Source organism: Musca autumnalis, unplaced genomic scaffold (genome assembly GCF_047663935.1).
Source record: "Musca autumnalis isolate F117 unplaced genomic scaffold, ASM4766393v1 scaffold_1, whole genome shotgun sequence".
In the NCBI taxonomy this organism is placed as follows: Eukaryota; Metazoa; Arthropoda; class Insecta; order Diptera; family Muscidae; genus Musca; species Musca autumnalis.
In genome coordinates, this window is record NW_027411644.1 from 104,326,443 (window position 1) to 104,342,182 (window position 15,740).

Genomic DNA, 15,740 nt, shown 5'->3' on the forward strand with positions numbered 1-15,740 from the left:
ATATTGCAACATCGGATAGTCTCGCCACCTATTTTATACCTCAGGATTTAGGGTAAAATGGATACAAACAAAATACGACTAAAGATGTGACTCATCGAAATATTGGTTTTAGACCTCAAGTATATTTGGACGAAATTCGTTTCAGATAATTTTGAGTCTATTTAGCGCTGTCCGTTTATCTGTCTCTCTTAATGTCTAGCTGGCTGGTGCGCACGATAATTCTCAAATGGATCTACCGATTAGAACCAAATTTTATACAACGTAATATTTCGCCCAAACTTTGTTTAAGTTAGAATGTAGGCTATGTCGGTCCACACCTCCCCCAAAAAAGTTCAAAATTGTTTTCGAAAAATTGTGTGAACGATAACTGGCGAAGTGAGCAATCGATTTGCTCCAAACTTTCCATATATTATTATTCCTTCCAGATATAGATCGGATAAGACTATATCAGTCCTTAATATACCTCCCACACAAAATTCGGAAAAGGGAAATTTAAGAATCCTCTCGAATTTCTTTCAGCAGATTGTACTTGCGCCGCAAATCCGCAAGTTAACTGTCAAGGGAATTTTCTGTTTGGTCGAAACTTTACACATCGTATTATTTCATCCAGTCATGTATCAGGTTGGAAAATGGACTATATCGGTCCGTCCTTCGAGTACCTCACACACAAAATTTGGGAAAAGTGCAGTGTGAGGACCCGTATCGGATCTATTTGATTATTATTATTTTCTTTTTTTAAGAAGGTTCTTTTTACGGTCCCTATTCTGGTCCCTTTCCCGGGGTAAGTCATACTTCCTGAGATAATAGTCCAGAAGTTCCAAAAACTAAAATTACAAATCTAAAAAAATAATTCTCAAATATTTCCAAAACTCAGAATTTAGCTTACTAAATAAAATTGATTTGTTATAGCCCCATATTACGATGCCTACATATTCCACGTATTTTGAAGCAAACTCGTGTTACAAAATAAATATATTTTTAGAGGCTGAAGGTATATCACCGTTAGCTCAGCTGACTTATACTATCGTCTTTGCTGTATAATTGAATATGAATAATTTTGGTATTTATAAATTTGTTTGCTTGCAAAATTTTGAAATTTCTATTCATTGTTAGTTATTTCTACCGGTATAAAATATATTTCAGATATCACAATATATGTCCACAATGAACTATTTTCGAAGCATATGTGAGGTACAAGTGCACAATTTTGGACGATAGATCTTCAATAAACTCGCAATTTTCCCAATTATCAAATATACCAAACTGCATGGCATATTTATTTATTTATTTTAGGTCTATTCTAAACAGGAACCTGATATTCAAAGACAATTTGAAGATGTAGCAGGAGATGCTAATCAAAGTGAATTTTCCAATTTTGGCATATGTTTTAGAAATGTATAATTAATATAATTGTTTCACAAACATCCCAGTAGGGACAAGGGAGGCTTCTCTTATATCAATGGATTCTTATTATGTTATTGATATGTGACCTAGTTTTTATCGCCGAGTCCGAACGGCGTGTCCTAAGTTGCCACTTGTAGAGATGTTTTTCATGGCTGAAATACACAAGAAATATTACTAAGGGGTATTTTGCCACCGTAGACAATTCGATGGGAATCGAACCCGGACATTCAGCGTGCAACGCGGTTGCACATAGCTAATTCCTACCGGTTGTGGTGTAGGGTATCACATGGTCGGCCCCGTCCGACTATAACCTTTGCTTACTTGTTATTTATTAATTCTTTTATTTTGTAATATTGTAATTTACCGTTTCTTCTAAAGATGTTCACTGTAGTTGTTATCGTTTTGTAAGCATAGCAGAACAATATGAATCATATGTACATACATGTTGAGTCAATCAGCGCTAGGTTTAGATATTAGATGTTGCCTTTATATTAAAGAAATTACAAATTTGTAGTTGCGAAATATTTGACTATACGAACTTTGTTCTTTCGACACCAAACGCACTTTAGTTGTTTGGTTTGTCGGTTTGTCAGTTAACTAACAACAATTGTTGCGACAGCGGTAGTTGTTGTTGTGTGTGTGGTTTGTTAATAAGGCATTCCGCAGCTGCGAGAGTCCTGTTGTTACTCTCTTTGACCAAAATCCTATCCACCCATAAAAAATATGTTCTAACATAAAAAAATATGTTGGTACCCAAACATATTAAATTGAGATATGTTACAAAATGTTGCAAACATATATTTGTTTGGACACAACCAAATATTTGTTTGGATCCAAACATATTTCTAACTTATATTTTTCTGCGTGTGATTATCGCCGAAGTAAATAGCTCTGTCATCAATTTGCCGCTGCAAATAACGTATATGAAAAGCTGTTGTCTGATGAAGTGAACGTCTGTCTCCCTATGAGTATCCGTCGCCAGGGATGCCAGATTTGCCGATTTATCGGCATTATGCCGATTTTTAGTCCAAAAAAATAGAAATGCCGATTTGCCGATTTTTACCCCTAAAATGCCGATTTTTACTTAAGGCGCATAAAATTTGCGTTTTTTATGAAAATTGTGATTTGGTACAATGAAAAAGACAACTATACTTTAATCTATATTGTCTTAATGAGTAAGAGAGATACACGCAAAAAAATATATATGTTTGCAACAGTCCCAAACATAATATATGTTTGGGTCTGCAAACAAATATATGTTTGGATGGAAACAAATATATGTTTGGGTGCAAACATATATATGTTTGGGTGCAAAGATATTTATGTTTGGGTCCAAAGATATATATGTTTGGGTGCAAACAAAGATATGTTTGGGTGGAAACAATTTTATGTTTGGGTGCAAAAATTTTACATGTTTGGGTGCAAAAAAATACAAACCCAAAAGGCACAAAAAAAACAAACACATGCACCAGTGGGCGCTTACTGAGAGCAAGGGAGCGTAAAATTCAATGTAAAACACTTTGAAATGTGTGCTCACTTGCTCTCAGTAAGAACTCACTGGCTATCTCTATAGTATACACACAAATGTTGAGGTTGTTTACTGAAAGGCAAAAGAACAACAAACACATAGGTACATACAAAATTCCAAAGAAATACATAACACACGTTAATAAAAGCAAAAGTGATTGAAACAATTTGTAAATAGTCACACTTTTAAAAAGGAAAAATATATAGAAATGTAGTTGGACGCTTCTCCTTAGTTGTGAAATAAAACAAATTGTCCTCATAGTTGAAATCATCAGCGGGGAATCGGCATCTAGAATCAAATGATTATGTAATGTAATAAATAAATATGGATATGCCAATTTTAAATTATACATAAGTATGTATGTAATTACCAATATTAAATGGTAATTACCAATATTAAAATAATTCCATTCAACTTTCCGATTCAATTATAAAATGTATTGGGCATTTGGGCACAATTTCTTTAAGAAAACACAAAACACGGCTTTATTCACTCACTTTACCGTCTTGACTCTACAAAGGCATCTAAAACACTGAAGAAAGAAAAAAACAAGTAAAAGAGTATCAGTCGGCTTTGCCGACAGAGATATACCCTCAGCATGTGTATATTGAACAATTTTTTTCACAAAATACGCATGTATTTAGAGTGTTTTAACAATTTTGTGCGTTTGAACCGACAAAAAAGTTGATTAGGATTAAATATCAAAAGTTTTGCGGAGGAGATACTAAAAGGAATGGATCGACATTGACCGTTATGTAAGTGGATCTCCAGCCACAACATATGGTGCCATAGGGGGTTTTTACACTCTTCGGGATGTTTGTTCAAGAAGTATGGACTTTCCCCTAAAAAAAAACGTTTACCATCGTAATGGAGGCAGCGAATGAAAGTTGCTTCAACAAAAATCAAAGTGATTCGATATCAGGTCTTAAAGTGAACTTATCCGAAATTTTGTGTGGGAGGTACCGGATGGAGTAAACAAATATAGTCGATATTTTAACCTAATCTATATTTGGTAGATATATTAGGATGTGTAAAGTATAGACAAATTCGGCCACTCCCTTCAAGAGTTACTGTACGAACAATTTTTCCGAACATTTTTGAACTTTTGTGGGGGAGGTACCCGAAGGAGTGGACCGATATGGCTTATCTTCAAATTTAAACTATGTTTGGACAAAATATTACTAAGACCATATTTTGGACCGAATCGGCAGATCCGTACGAGAGTTATTTTGCGCTCCAACCGCCTCACACGGTGTCATAGGGGTTTTTTGCAACTTTCATGCTATTTTCTCAGGATGTATGGACTTGCCCCTGATGAAACTTGTACTGTCGTATGGAGGGCAGTGAGTACAAGCTGCTAAAACAAAAATCAAAGCGATTCGAGAGATGGCCCTAAACTGAACTTTTCCGAAATTTTGTGTGGGAGGTACCCGAAGGAGTGGACCTATTAAGACCATATTGAAGCTTCATATTACTCTGGTAGAAAGTTTACGCTATACAAAGTATGATCCAAATCGGTCACTCCCTTCAAGAGTTATCGTGCGCACAAACTTTCCGAACATTTTCGAACTTTTGTGGGGGAGGAACCGGAAGGAGTGGACCGATGTAGCTCATCTTCGAACTTAAACTAAGTTTGGACAAAATATTGCGAAAGCCAAAATTTCAACCGAATTGGTTCATCCGTTCGAGAGTTATCGTGCGCTCCAGCCAGCAGGACAGACAGACAGACGGACGGACATTGCTAGATCGACTCCAAATTGTCTGAAACACATTTGGTCCAAACATACTTGGGGTCTAAAACCATTATTTCGATGAGGCACATTAGCCTAAAGGCTGAGGGTATAAATATAATTCATATCATTTCTTCTTTTCTTCGTCGCCTGCTATGTTGGTTAACAACAAAACAAGAAACACACGAGTTTGACGCATACATGCCACCAAAGCCCCCTTCTTCGCTTCTACGTCTTCTATTATACAATACACACAACTCTTCATTATAAAACAGCATTCCACAGCCGCGAGAGCACTGTTATTACTCTCGTTGACAAACATCCTCTCTCCACCCATGAAAAAAATGTTGTAACATAAAAAATATGTTTTACCCAAACATATCAAATTGAGATATGTTACAAAATGTTGCAAACATATATTTGTTTGGACCCAAACATATTATGTTTGGATCCAAACATATATTTGTTTGCAACCGGTCCCAAACATATATTTGTTTGGATCCAAACATATTTCTAACATAAATTTTTCTGCGTGTAGATACAAAGATATAGATAAAATGTTTCAAAGTGAATCTACTGAAATACATACATATTCTGTACATGGAAATGGAAAGATTACTTAAACTGATTATGAGTATGTAATTTCGTCAAGAGTAGTTTGATTAATAATGACACAAGTTTTTTTAACAGGTTATAAAAACAGTTTGAATTTCCTTGATTGCCAAAACGTATACTTGGGTATATACGTCAAGGAAATTGTTCAAAAAACGACATTGTCGAAAAGTGAGTTATGTGCCTAGCTTCCATAAATCCAAGTTTTGTAATAAATGGCACAGAAGATTCATTTTTCGACATTATAAAGGAATACGAAAGCTTTATAAAGATAAACGAAAAACAAGACTTGGACTCAGAATTACACGAACTTTCAACTTTTGAATTTCCAAAATTTGTTTAAAGATAAAAAATTTGAGTTGCTAGAGTTTTGGAAAACAGTGTGTAAATTAAGATGAGCAAATTCTGAACCATTATTTCCTATTTTGTCCAAATTTATTAAACATATTTTAGTCTTGCCACATTCTTCAGCAAATGTGGAAAGAGTTTTTAGCCAAGTGAATTTAAATAAAAACAAATGTCGAAATCGGTTACTTAGGGACTCGATGGAAGGAAATCTCCTTACTAAAGACTACATAAATTAAATAAGTCCAACTGCTATGATGTTCTCATTAAAAATGATTTGTTTCGAAACTTTAATTCAAATATTTATTAAAGAAATTGAATTTAGTTGTAAAGCAACATTTAAAAATTCCAATACAGAAACAATCACCTTATTAATTAACCTCTTAAGACAATATTTGTATAATTTTTGTTCAGCTTGACTGAATTGAAAATATATTGATCTCACGTACTTATAAATATATACTACATATGTATATGGTAAAACCATTTATATTCATACATATTTTGAATTGTTGCCTTGTTTTATGAATTTTTAATTGTTTATTGTACTTAAAATGTTATGTTTTTAACTTATGCTTATTAAATAAAGCGATAATTTGAACTGAAATAAATGTTTTTTAATTTGCCGATTTTGAAAAATTTTTGCCGATTTTGCCGAATTTGGCACCCGAAAAGTGCCGATTTTCGACCAAACTTATCTGGCATCCCTGTCCGTCGCCAAATAATATGTCGATCACATTTTTTTTCAGACCGCTATGAGAATACACCGCTCCAAGTTGCTGGCATCCACGAATCAAATGGCTTCTCCGCTCTTAGTCATCCGCTGATGTAGGCCATAATATTTATTTCAAAGTGAAAACACGTCGTCACACACTATAGGCCCATTTCTTCACATAGACCCCGGAGAAGCGTACCTCCTTATTTTCGGAATTTAAAAAGTTGTTTCCTCAATATTTAACGGCAATGGCTGACATTATGTATTTGTTTTTTTTTTCTCGGTTCGACTTCGTATAACTCCCATAAAACTGTTCCTCTCAATTTTCGAAATTTTGAAGGTTTTGGCTCCAATATCCCACCGAAGTGGCTGAAATTTGGTATTTAGCCTTCGTTGGTGATATAACACTTTCGCCCTGAAATTTGATATAGGTATATATAGGCTATATATAGGTATAGGTCGACGTCTTCATATAGCCTCCATAGAGCAGTCCCTCCCAATATTCGCTATTTTAAAGGCGTTGACTCCAGTATCACACCAAAATGGCTAAAGTTTGTTATTTAGTCTTATTTGTAGAGCATTCCATGAAATTTATATAGCGCCCCTAAAATCGGTACTCCCGCTAGCTTCGGTATTTTAAATATTTTAGCATTATTGTTCAACCGCAATGATGGAAAATTGGTATTTAGTCTTTGCTGGAGTTATATAACTTTCCTAACGAAATTCCTCGGTACTGGTTAACGTTTTATTCAGCCTCCATATAACGGTATTCCCAATTTTCATTATGTTGAAAGTTTTAGCCACATTATTCAACCGTGGTGCAATGGTATGCACACCCGCCTTGCACGCAGAAGGACGTGGGTTCGATTCCCCGAGTAGGCAAAATCAAATTTTCAACGCCTGCAAAATGTAATGTTGGGGACATCTCCTGAGTATTTCAGACATGTAAAACTTCTCCACAAGTGGTGTCGTAGGACACACCATTCGGACTCGGCGATAAACTGTAGGTCCCATATCATTGAGCTAATATGAATATGGGTGCACTCACTGATATGATAGATGTCTCCCTAGTCCCGTATGGGATGTTGTGGAACAATGTTTTCTTTTATTCAACCGGAATAACTGAAATTTGGTACATAGTTTTCGCTAAAGGTACAAAACATCCTTTGCAAAAAAATCAGACAGTATTTTAAGATATCTGAAGATTTTGGTCAACTTTTTGTACGGAGGTGGTTGTTAATAAGAATTTTGTGTTCCTAGAAGAGAGAAAACTTTCTCGCAAAAAACTATTCATATATGTATATTCAGGTTTAAGTCTAGCTCTCATGAACCGGTATTGCTCAATTCTATGTATTTAGAGGGTTTTTGTGAAGATTTCGAACCAAGATTTCTGTAATTTAATATTGTGGGATATAAAAGCTAAATTCGGAAAAATGTAAATTCAGGTTCATGTTTTGGAAAGAACAACGATGGCGCCCCATATGAACTCTCTTAAAGGGATAATCATCGGTCAAGGTATTCTGATCATGTAAGGAATAAACGAAACGAAACATAAATACAGTTCGAGGTGGAGGTTTAAAAAAATTGACCCAGCCGAACTTAACGCCGTTCTTACTTGTTTTAGTCTGTATTTACATTTTTGGGTAAAATTCTACGTCACTTGGCATTTATGGTTCCAATTGGTTAAAAAATTCCCCTTTAAAAATTGTGGACATATGCCACGTTGTGATATAGCCCCCCCATAGCGATATCGTCAGATTTTATTTTTTAATATTTTTATTTTTAAGTTTTAGCTGACCGTATTACCTAAAATTAGGTATTTGTGGATATTGATATTGTGGATATTGATTGGTATTTTGGTTAAAGAAAGAAAACTAAATATTTCAAATTAATTTAGAATATTTCATTGTGGAATGTATACAAATTTCTGCCCGATCGCATTTAACGTTTTTTTACTTGTTTAATTTCATAAAGTAATGGTAAAAGTAATAAACATATGTTCTCATGTATTTGATTTCAAGTTCAGTACGAACAAAATTAAGGTCTATAACATATACCCATCACAGTGCGCCTGAACCAACTTTAAATGGAAGGTGCTTACAGCTCGGAAGTTTTTGTGGATTCTTGGATGAAGCTTTATAAATAAATCGCGGTCAAGTTCGCATTTTCAGCGTTTTTTTAGGTTTTCACGATTTTGCTTGGAAACTGCAAGTATTATCGAAATGGGATAAGAGAAAATATTGTAGATGTGAAAGTTCTCTACAAGATTGCACTTTATGATATTTTCATAGGTTTTACCATTTTTGAGATATGGAAGTTGAAATTGGGACAATGCACTGACTGCATCGCCTAAGTTGGTTCAGGCGCACCGTGCCATGGTATGGTTTGGTTGCTTGCTAATATTAAATATGAAGAATAGGTTTCAAATAATTGTTGTAGAGTAGAGGTATGCATGATATGCTTCATTAACCACAAATTATACTGTGAACCGAAATTTTGGGGCAGAGTTAATTCCTTTTGGGGATGAAAGCCCTTGGTGAGTGTATAAAGAATCCCGAAGGACAGATCCGCCGTTAGTCGAACTTCCGAGTTATGGCGTGATGAAATTTCTGCTGAAGACCATGTAAGGCATATGAAATTAGCGTTATATCTTTGTTAACTGTTGTTTTAGCTTATTTATGAGATGACATGTCTTAAGTCAAATCGAATGAGGATTATTTTTTTAGAGCATTTCGACCTTCTAACTCGCTTCTTTCAATGTCCTTTTCGTCCCTTATTTTAAGAACCGCTATAAAAGTACCACTAGATGACGTTTTTTAGCTCCGAAATGTTCTGCAAAAATGACGCTCAGAAAATTTTAGATACGGCTCTCATTGACAACTAATCGATTTTGTCTCGTTTACTATTACTATGGATCCGCTAACTTGCAACGAATGTATTTTCGGAACTTTTGCAGATGACACAGTTATAATTTCAACTGAAAAAACGGTAGAGGCTTCTTCGCAAAAACGGAAAAATACGGAAGATATCGCTAAATAGCCAAAAATCATTACTTCACAAACAAAAATATCGTCAGAAATCCGATATATATTGACAAAATAGAAGTGCCAATAGGAAATACTGCAATATACCTTGGTATGACCCCAGATACTAAATTGAAATGGAACAAGTGAGCAAAGGCTATAGTCGTGACGTAGCCGACCATGTAATACCCTACACCACTACCCATGTCCATAAGCTTTTCACTAGTTAACATTTCTTTTAGGGAATATAATCCGACTACCACCAAACATAATATGCCTCTTTCTCTCTGGGACCCCCATAAGCAACCATCAATTCTTGACCATCCCATCAAAATTGCGACTACAGGTCGTGATTGCAAAAAAATGGAAGAATTTGATGCATTAATGACTGTTGTGGTATCTCCCTTGTTTAACCACCTTCGCCAACCTACTTTACACCAATGTAACGGTAATATTTTCTTCTTCCATTGACAGACTTTGCCGTTGGAATACTTCTACTAAAAGCCGATATATTCACATAGAATAAAACTTTGAATTTGTCTCCACATGAGTTTTTCCCCATTCCGACCCCTTAATACTATCCGATTATCACCAAAATCAATAGGCTTCTTTCCCTGTGGGGCCCCAATCAACCCCCGACAACTGTAAGATGGAAAGTTTTTTACCCCCATGGAAGACTTAACCAAATTTCAGCCATTTTGAAGGTATATTGGTATTCAAAATACCAGAAATCTGGAGGTACCGTTATATGGGGGCTATATGAAGAGGTGGACCTATACCGACAAATTTCAGGTGGAAAGTTTTATACCCACAACGAAGACAAAATGCCAAATTGCAGTCATTTCGGTGCGATATTGAGGCCACAACCTTCAAAATACCGAAAATCGGGAGGTACCATTCTATGGGGTCTATATGAAGACGTGGACCTATACCGACAAATTCCAGGTGGAAAGTTTTTACCCACAACGAAGACAAAATGCCAAATTGCAGCCATTTCGGTGCGATATTGAGGCAAAAACCTTCAAAATACCGAAAATCGGGAGGTACCATTCTATGGGGTCTATATGAAGACGTGAACCTATACCGATACATTTCAGGTGGAAAGTTTTATATCCCCAACGAAGACTTAATACCAAATTTCAGCCATTTCGGAGGGATATTGAGGGCACAACCTTCAAAATACCAGAAATCCGGAGATACCGTTCTATGGGGGCTATATGAAGGCGTGGACCTATACCTACAAAATTCAGGTGGAAAATTTTATACCCACAACGAAGACAAAATGCCAAATTTCAGTCATTTCGGTGGGATATTGAGGCCACAACCTTCAAAATACCGAAAATCGGGAGGTACCATTCTATGGGGGCTATATGAAGACGTGGACCTGTGCCAACAAATTTCAGTGGATATGTAAGAGCATGTCAAAATATGCACGATATGCAAAATATGCAAAAATTGCTGGGCCTAATTCGTTTTATTTTGTAATAAAACGAGTTTCTATCTAATCAGATTTTCTCTACGACCATCATAACTAGACATCGGATTTTGCATATTTGCATATTTTTTAATATTAAAGATACGAAAATTCTGATTGGACCAAAATTCGTTTCAAAGAAATCTAAATTCAATGGCAGGGTCATATTTCGTATTTATTTTGCATATTTGCATATTTTGCATATGCACAAAATATGCAAAAAATATGCAGAATATGCAAAAAATATGCAAACAGATTTTGACCGAAAATCGTCATAAAAGTCGTGAAATTGTCATTTAAAGTTGGAAAAACCATAAAAAAGTACACAATAGTGTTCTAAACTAAGACTGTTGACCGTTTAACATCGATTTTTTTCGGCAGGTTATTATGTTATTGAGACCATTTACGACAGTGTAAAGTAGGGTATAAAAATATGGTATCGTAATACCATATTTTATTATTAAACTATACAAAAATATAAAATTTAATAAAATATCAAACGTTTTATGTAAAATTAAATATTTTCTTTGTCCTAATTTGTAGAATTGGGCTGGTTTTAACCCAAAGAACCAAATCGACCTCGGATTTTTTTAGCCGGGGAGCCGCCTAAACCTTTTAGTATTGTTAGATTTTAAGATTGCTAAATTTTGAGCACAATTCGAATATGTTAACACGTGGGGCCTCGATGTTCTGAAAATCTAGATTTTTTTGCTATTTGGCGACTTCGACGACCCATATACAGCTGTGTTCAAAAAAATAGGAGTGCTCATTCACACCAAGGGAATGGTCGAATAAACATGGTTAAACTTACCCATTTTGGTTTATTTTGAATTTATTTAACATTGTTGACATCCCAAGAGTTAATTCATCAGCAGAAATGTGGTAATCTGTTTTAAATTATTTTCTGTTTACACGAACATTATAAATCGCCTTCAAATTTATTGTTCAAAAAAATAGGAGTGCGGAAGAAAAAGGACAATAAAAATATTTTTAGTTGAGTTTAAGATCAAAATTGTCTATATTTTAGTTGACAGTAGTGAATCCAATAGATTTTATGAGATTTGATGGCTGTTTGAAAACAAAAGTTCTTTTGGAGGTAGCCTAAAAACAGGTGATTGTCCTTGCAGAGATTTTTTCCATAAATTGAGCACTTATTGGGTAACTCAATCGATTTTGTAGACAGAACTTTAGTGATTAGAGTTTTTTGATGCTCTGGCTGTTATCTCGAACAACATATAATGATCGGTATCCCGGAAAATCGTGTATTTTGATCCTTGAGTCAAGTTAAAACCGGTTTCCATTAACTCTTTACGTAAGGGTCGGTTAAAAAAGCGTATCTATAAGACATTCATTTCTCGATCAAGTGATGTTTTGAGGTCCTTAGCATCTTAACTGCACCCAGAATTGATTATATGGTTCATTTTTGATTATTGGATGATTGGCACATATGAGACATTTTTCAAAACGCTTTGTTGAGAAGGAAACTTTAAAGACAAACTTTAGAAGTTGGCCTAAGATTATTTTTATTAGGTTTTGCATCGTATAATAAACAGTTTTCTAATGAAACTAACCTAAATGAAGTACTTTTGAGTGAAAAACGTAAGTTTATATTGAAAAATATATTACGGCATATACCAACCATAGTGCAATCCTAGCCTGCCTATCACTAAATGGTTCAAAGTACATTTCAACCGTTCACGTTTTAAACATTTTTTGAATAGAAGCGAAATTGATTGCATTCACAAGGTTAGCACCCTAAGGACTTCCAAATATTATTTGGTTGGGGATTAAATTCCTTATATATAGCTTTTTTAGGCCGATCCTTACCTTAAGGCCTAATGTAAACTGTCTTAAACTTGGATCAAGGATCAAAATACACAAATTTATGGAATTCCAATCATTATATATTGTTAGAGATAACATCCATAGTATCAAACAAATCTAATCGTTAAAGCTTTTGTCTACAAATTCCATTGAGTTGCCCAATAAGTGCTCAATTTATGGAAAAAAATTCTGCAAGGACAATCGCCTGTTTTGTGGCTACCTCCAAATGGCTTTTGCTTTCAAACAACAGTCAAATGTCATAAAATCTATTGGATTTACTACTGTTAACTAAAATATTGACAATTTTAATCCTTAACTCAACTAAAACTATTTTTATCGTACTTTTTCTTCCACACTCCTATTTTTTTGGAACAAAAACTTTAAACACGATTTATAATGTTGGTGTAAACAGTTAATAATTTAAAGCAGATTGTCACATTTCTGCTGATGAATTAACTCTTGGGATGTCAACAATGTTAAATAAATTCAAAATAAACCAAATGGGTAAGTTTAACCATATTTTTTGACATATTTATTTTTTTGTATGGGCGCTCCTATTATTTTGAACGCAACTGTATGTGGAACGGTTAAAGCTATTTGCCCGTATTATGCATTCAATTAAAGGCCATTCTGTTCTTAACATTTCTTGCTGAACAACAAAGTACGTAAGTGTAACTGAATTCGAGATAATAAAGCCAATGTCCTTTTTCGGGACAACTAAGAGCAAAAAATGGAGTCTATTTAAAAAAAAAAGTTTTTTCTTCCTATATTATCAATTTTTGGGAATGAACACGAATATATTTTACTTTATTTGAAAAAGTTGCCTTTTAAGGCGAAGATCTATTTTAATATTAATTTTAATTAATTTCTCGTTGGAGTCGAGCTTAATGGTCGATGAAGTTTTCAAGTGAAAAAGGAAAGCCGAAGATTCGAACCCACACAACCACCATTATGTGACATGTTTCGCCTTTTGTAGAGACTCATCAGACATATCGGCCGTGGAATCGCTTCGCTATCCATCAAACATATCATTTTTCAAATGTAATTTTGTTTTTACAAAGATGGCAAACGCTTACATTTTGTTAATACATATTTAAATTTACATAAGGGACTGACATAATGTGGTTTTGGAGCCATCTGGGTACAGACGACAACTTGTTGATGAACTCGACTCCTTGCTATGTCGCTCACAATTTTCAAATTGTTTACCATCCTTTACCCCTCCTGGTAATTGATGTTCTGTGGTCAAGTTGCAGGATCTTTTTCAAGAAATTCGGAGTTAAAGTTTAATCTCTTGAACAACAATTAAGTCTCACTTGTAATTATGCCTGGTAAACCTTTTTCTAGGAAATTTGGCTGTTGATTTTTGTAATCAATATTCTGGAGAAATTTCTATTTTTGCTTTGTTAAGATTTTTGTCGTCTTTTGGATCTTTACGGTGTTTTGCACTATTAGGTCAAACAATGCATGATTTATCATTTTATTATTTCCTATATCTGATATTTGTTTGTGAATGCCTTTCGTATTAAGTAAATCTTCAATCCGGTTTAGGTCTTGTTTTGGAGCTAAAAAATATTTCTGATTATCGTTTTCAATATTTTTTCTATTAAACTCAATCTATTGTCTCTATTTCTTTTCAACCTATTGATAGTGTTTACCAAATATATCCTATATTATATCTAAATATATAAACATTATCTTGTTCATTATACGTTTTGTAAAATCAATAACCCAAACTCTCACTTATAACACTCAGTTGTTGTCGTGTGCGATACCAAATAAATAAATAAAATAGAAACAAGTAAAAAAGCATTAAGTTCGGCCGGGCCGAACTTTTCATACCCTCCACCATAAAATATTCATTCCTGTCCCCAACTTTAAGTGAGTACGTTAAAATGTCAGATAATGTACATAAAATGCTTCATTCGGGAGGCCCTTTTTTATGGTGCCTATATCTAACTGTTGACAATTTTTGGTGGGCTAGAAATTGGGAGGTACTGTTAAATAGGGGTTATAATAAAACATAGGCCTATGTTGACAGTTTTTGATGGGAGCCTTTAATGTCAAATAACTCCTAATTCGGTTAAAAAATTTAGCTAGAATCCTCAAAATATCGAAAATCGGTACATAACGTGGGAACTTCAAATGTCAATAACAGCTAGTTCGGAGGTATCTGGGCTATACGAAATTATGAACTTAAATGAACAATTTTTGTTGCAGAATTTTTGTTGACTTTTAAATTTCAAATTATAGAAAGTTCGTCCAAAAAATAAAGCTAAGGTACGGAAAATCGGGAGGTTTGTTTTGGGGCTATACAAAAACATGGACCTACGTTCGGTTAAACATTTTAAGTAAAATCCTCAAAGTATCGAAAATAGGGAAGTATCGTTATATTGGGGCTACGTTGAAAATTGTTGATGCAGATGTGTGGTAACCACTACAACCTTCAAATGTCAAATTACAGTTAGTTCTGTTAAAAATTGTAGCTAAAATTGCCAAATTACTGAAAATTGGGAGGTACCGTTACATGGGAGCTATATCCGAACATGGACCTATGTTGACAACTTTTGATGGAGAGGTGTTGTGACCACTAAGAACTTCAAATGTCAAATTACTGCTTGTTCGGTTTAATATTGTAGCTAAAATCATCAAATTACTGAAAATCGGGAGGTACCGTTATATGGGGGCTTTCTTGACAATTTTTGGTGGAGAGGTGTGGTGACCACTAAGAATTTCAAATGTCAAATGTTCAAATTACAGATAATTCGGTTAAAACTTGTTGGTAAAATTCTCAAAATATCTGAAATCGGGCGGTAACGTTATATGGAGGCTATTCCAAAACATGGACCTATGTCCACTAGTTATATAAGTTTATTGACATTTAAGAACCCTAAATGTCAATTGATAGCTAAATCGGTCTGAAAATGTAGATAAAAACGTCAAAATGCCGTAAATCGGGGGTACCGTTTTATGGGGGCTATACCAAAACTTGGACCAAGGTCCACAACTTTTGTTATATAAGTTTAGTTACACTTAAGAACCCTAAATGTCAAATTATAACTATATCGGTCTGAAAATGTAGATA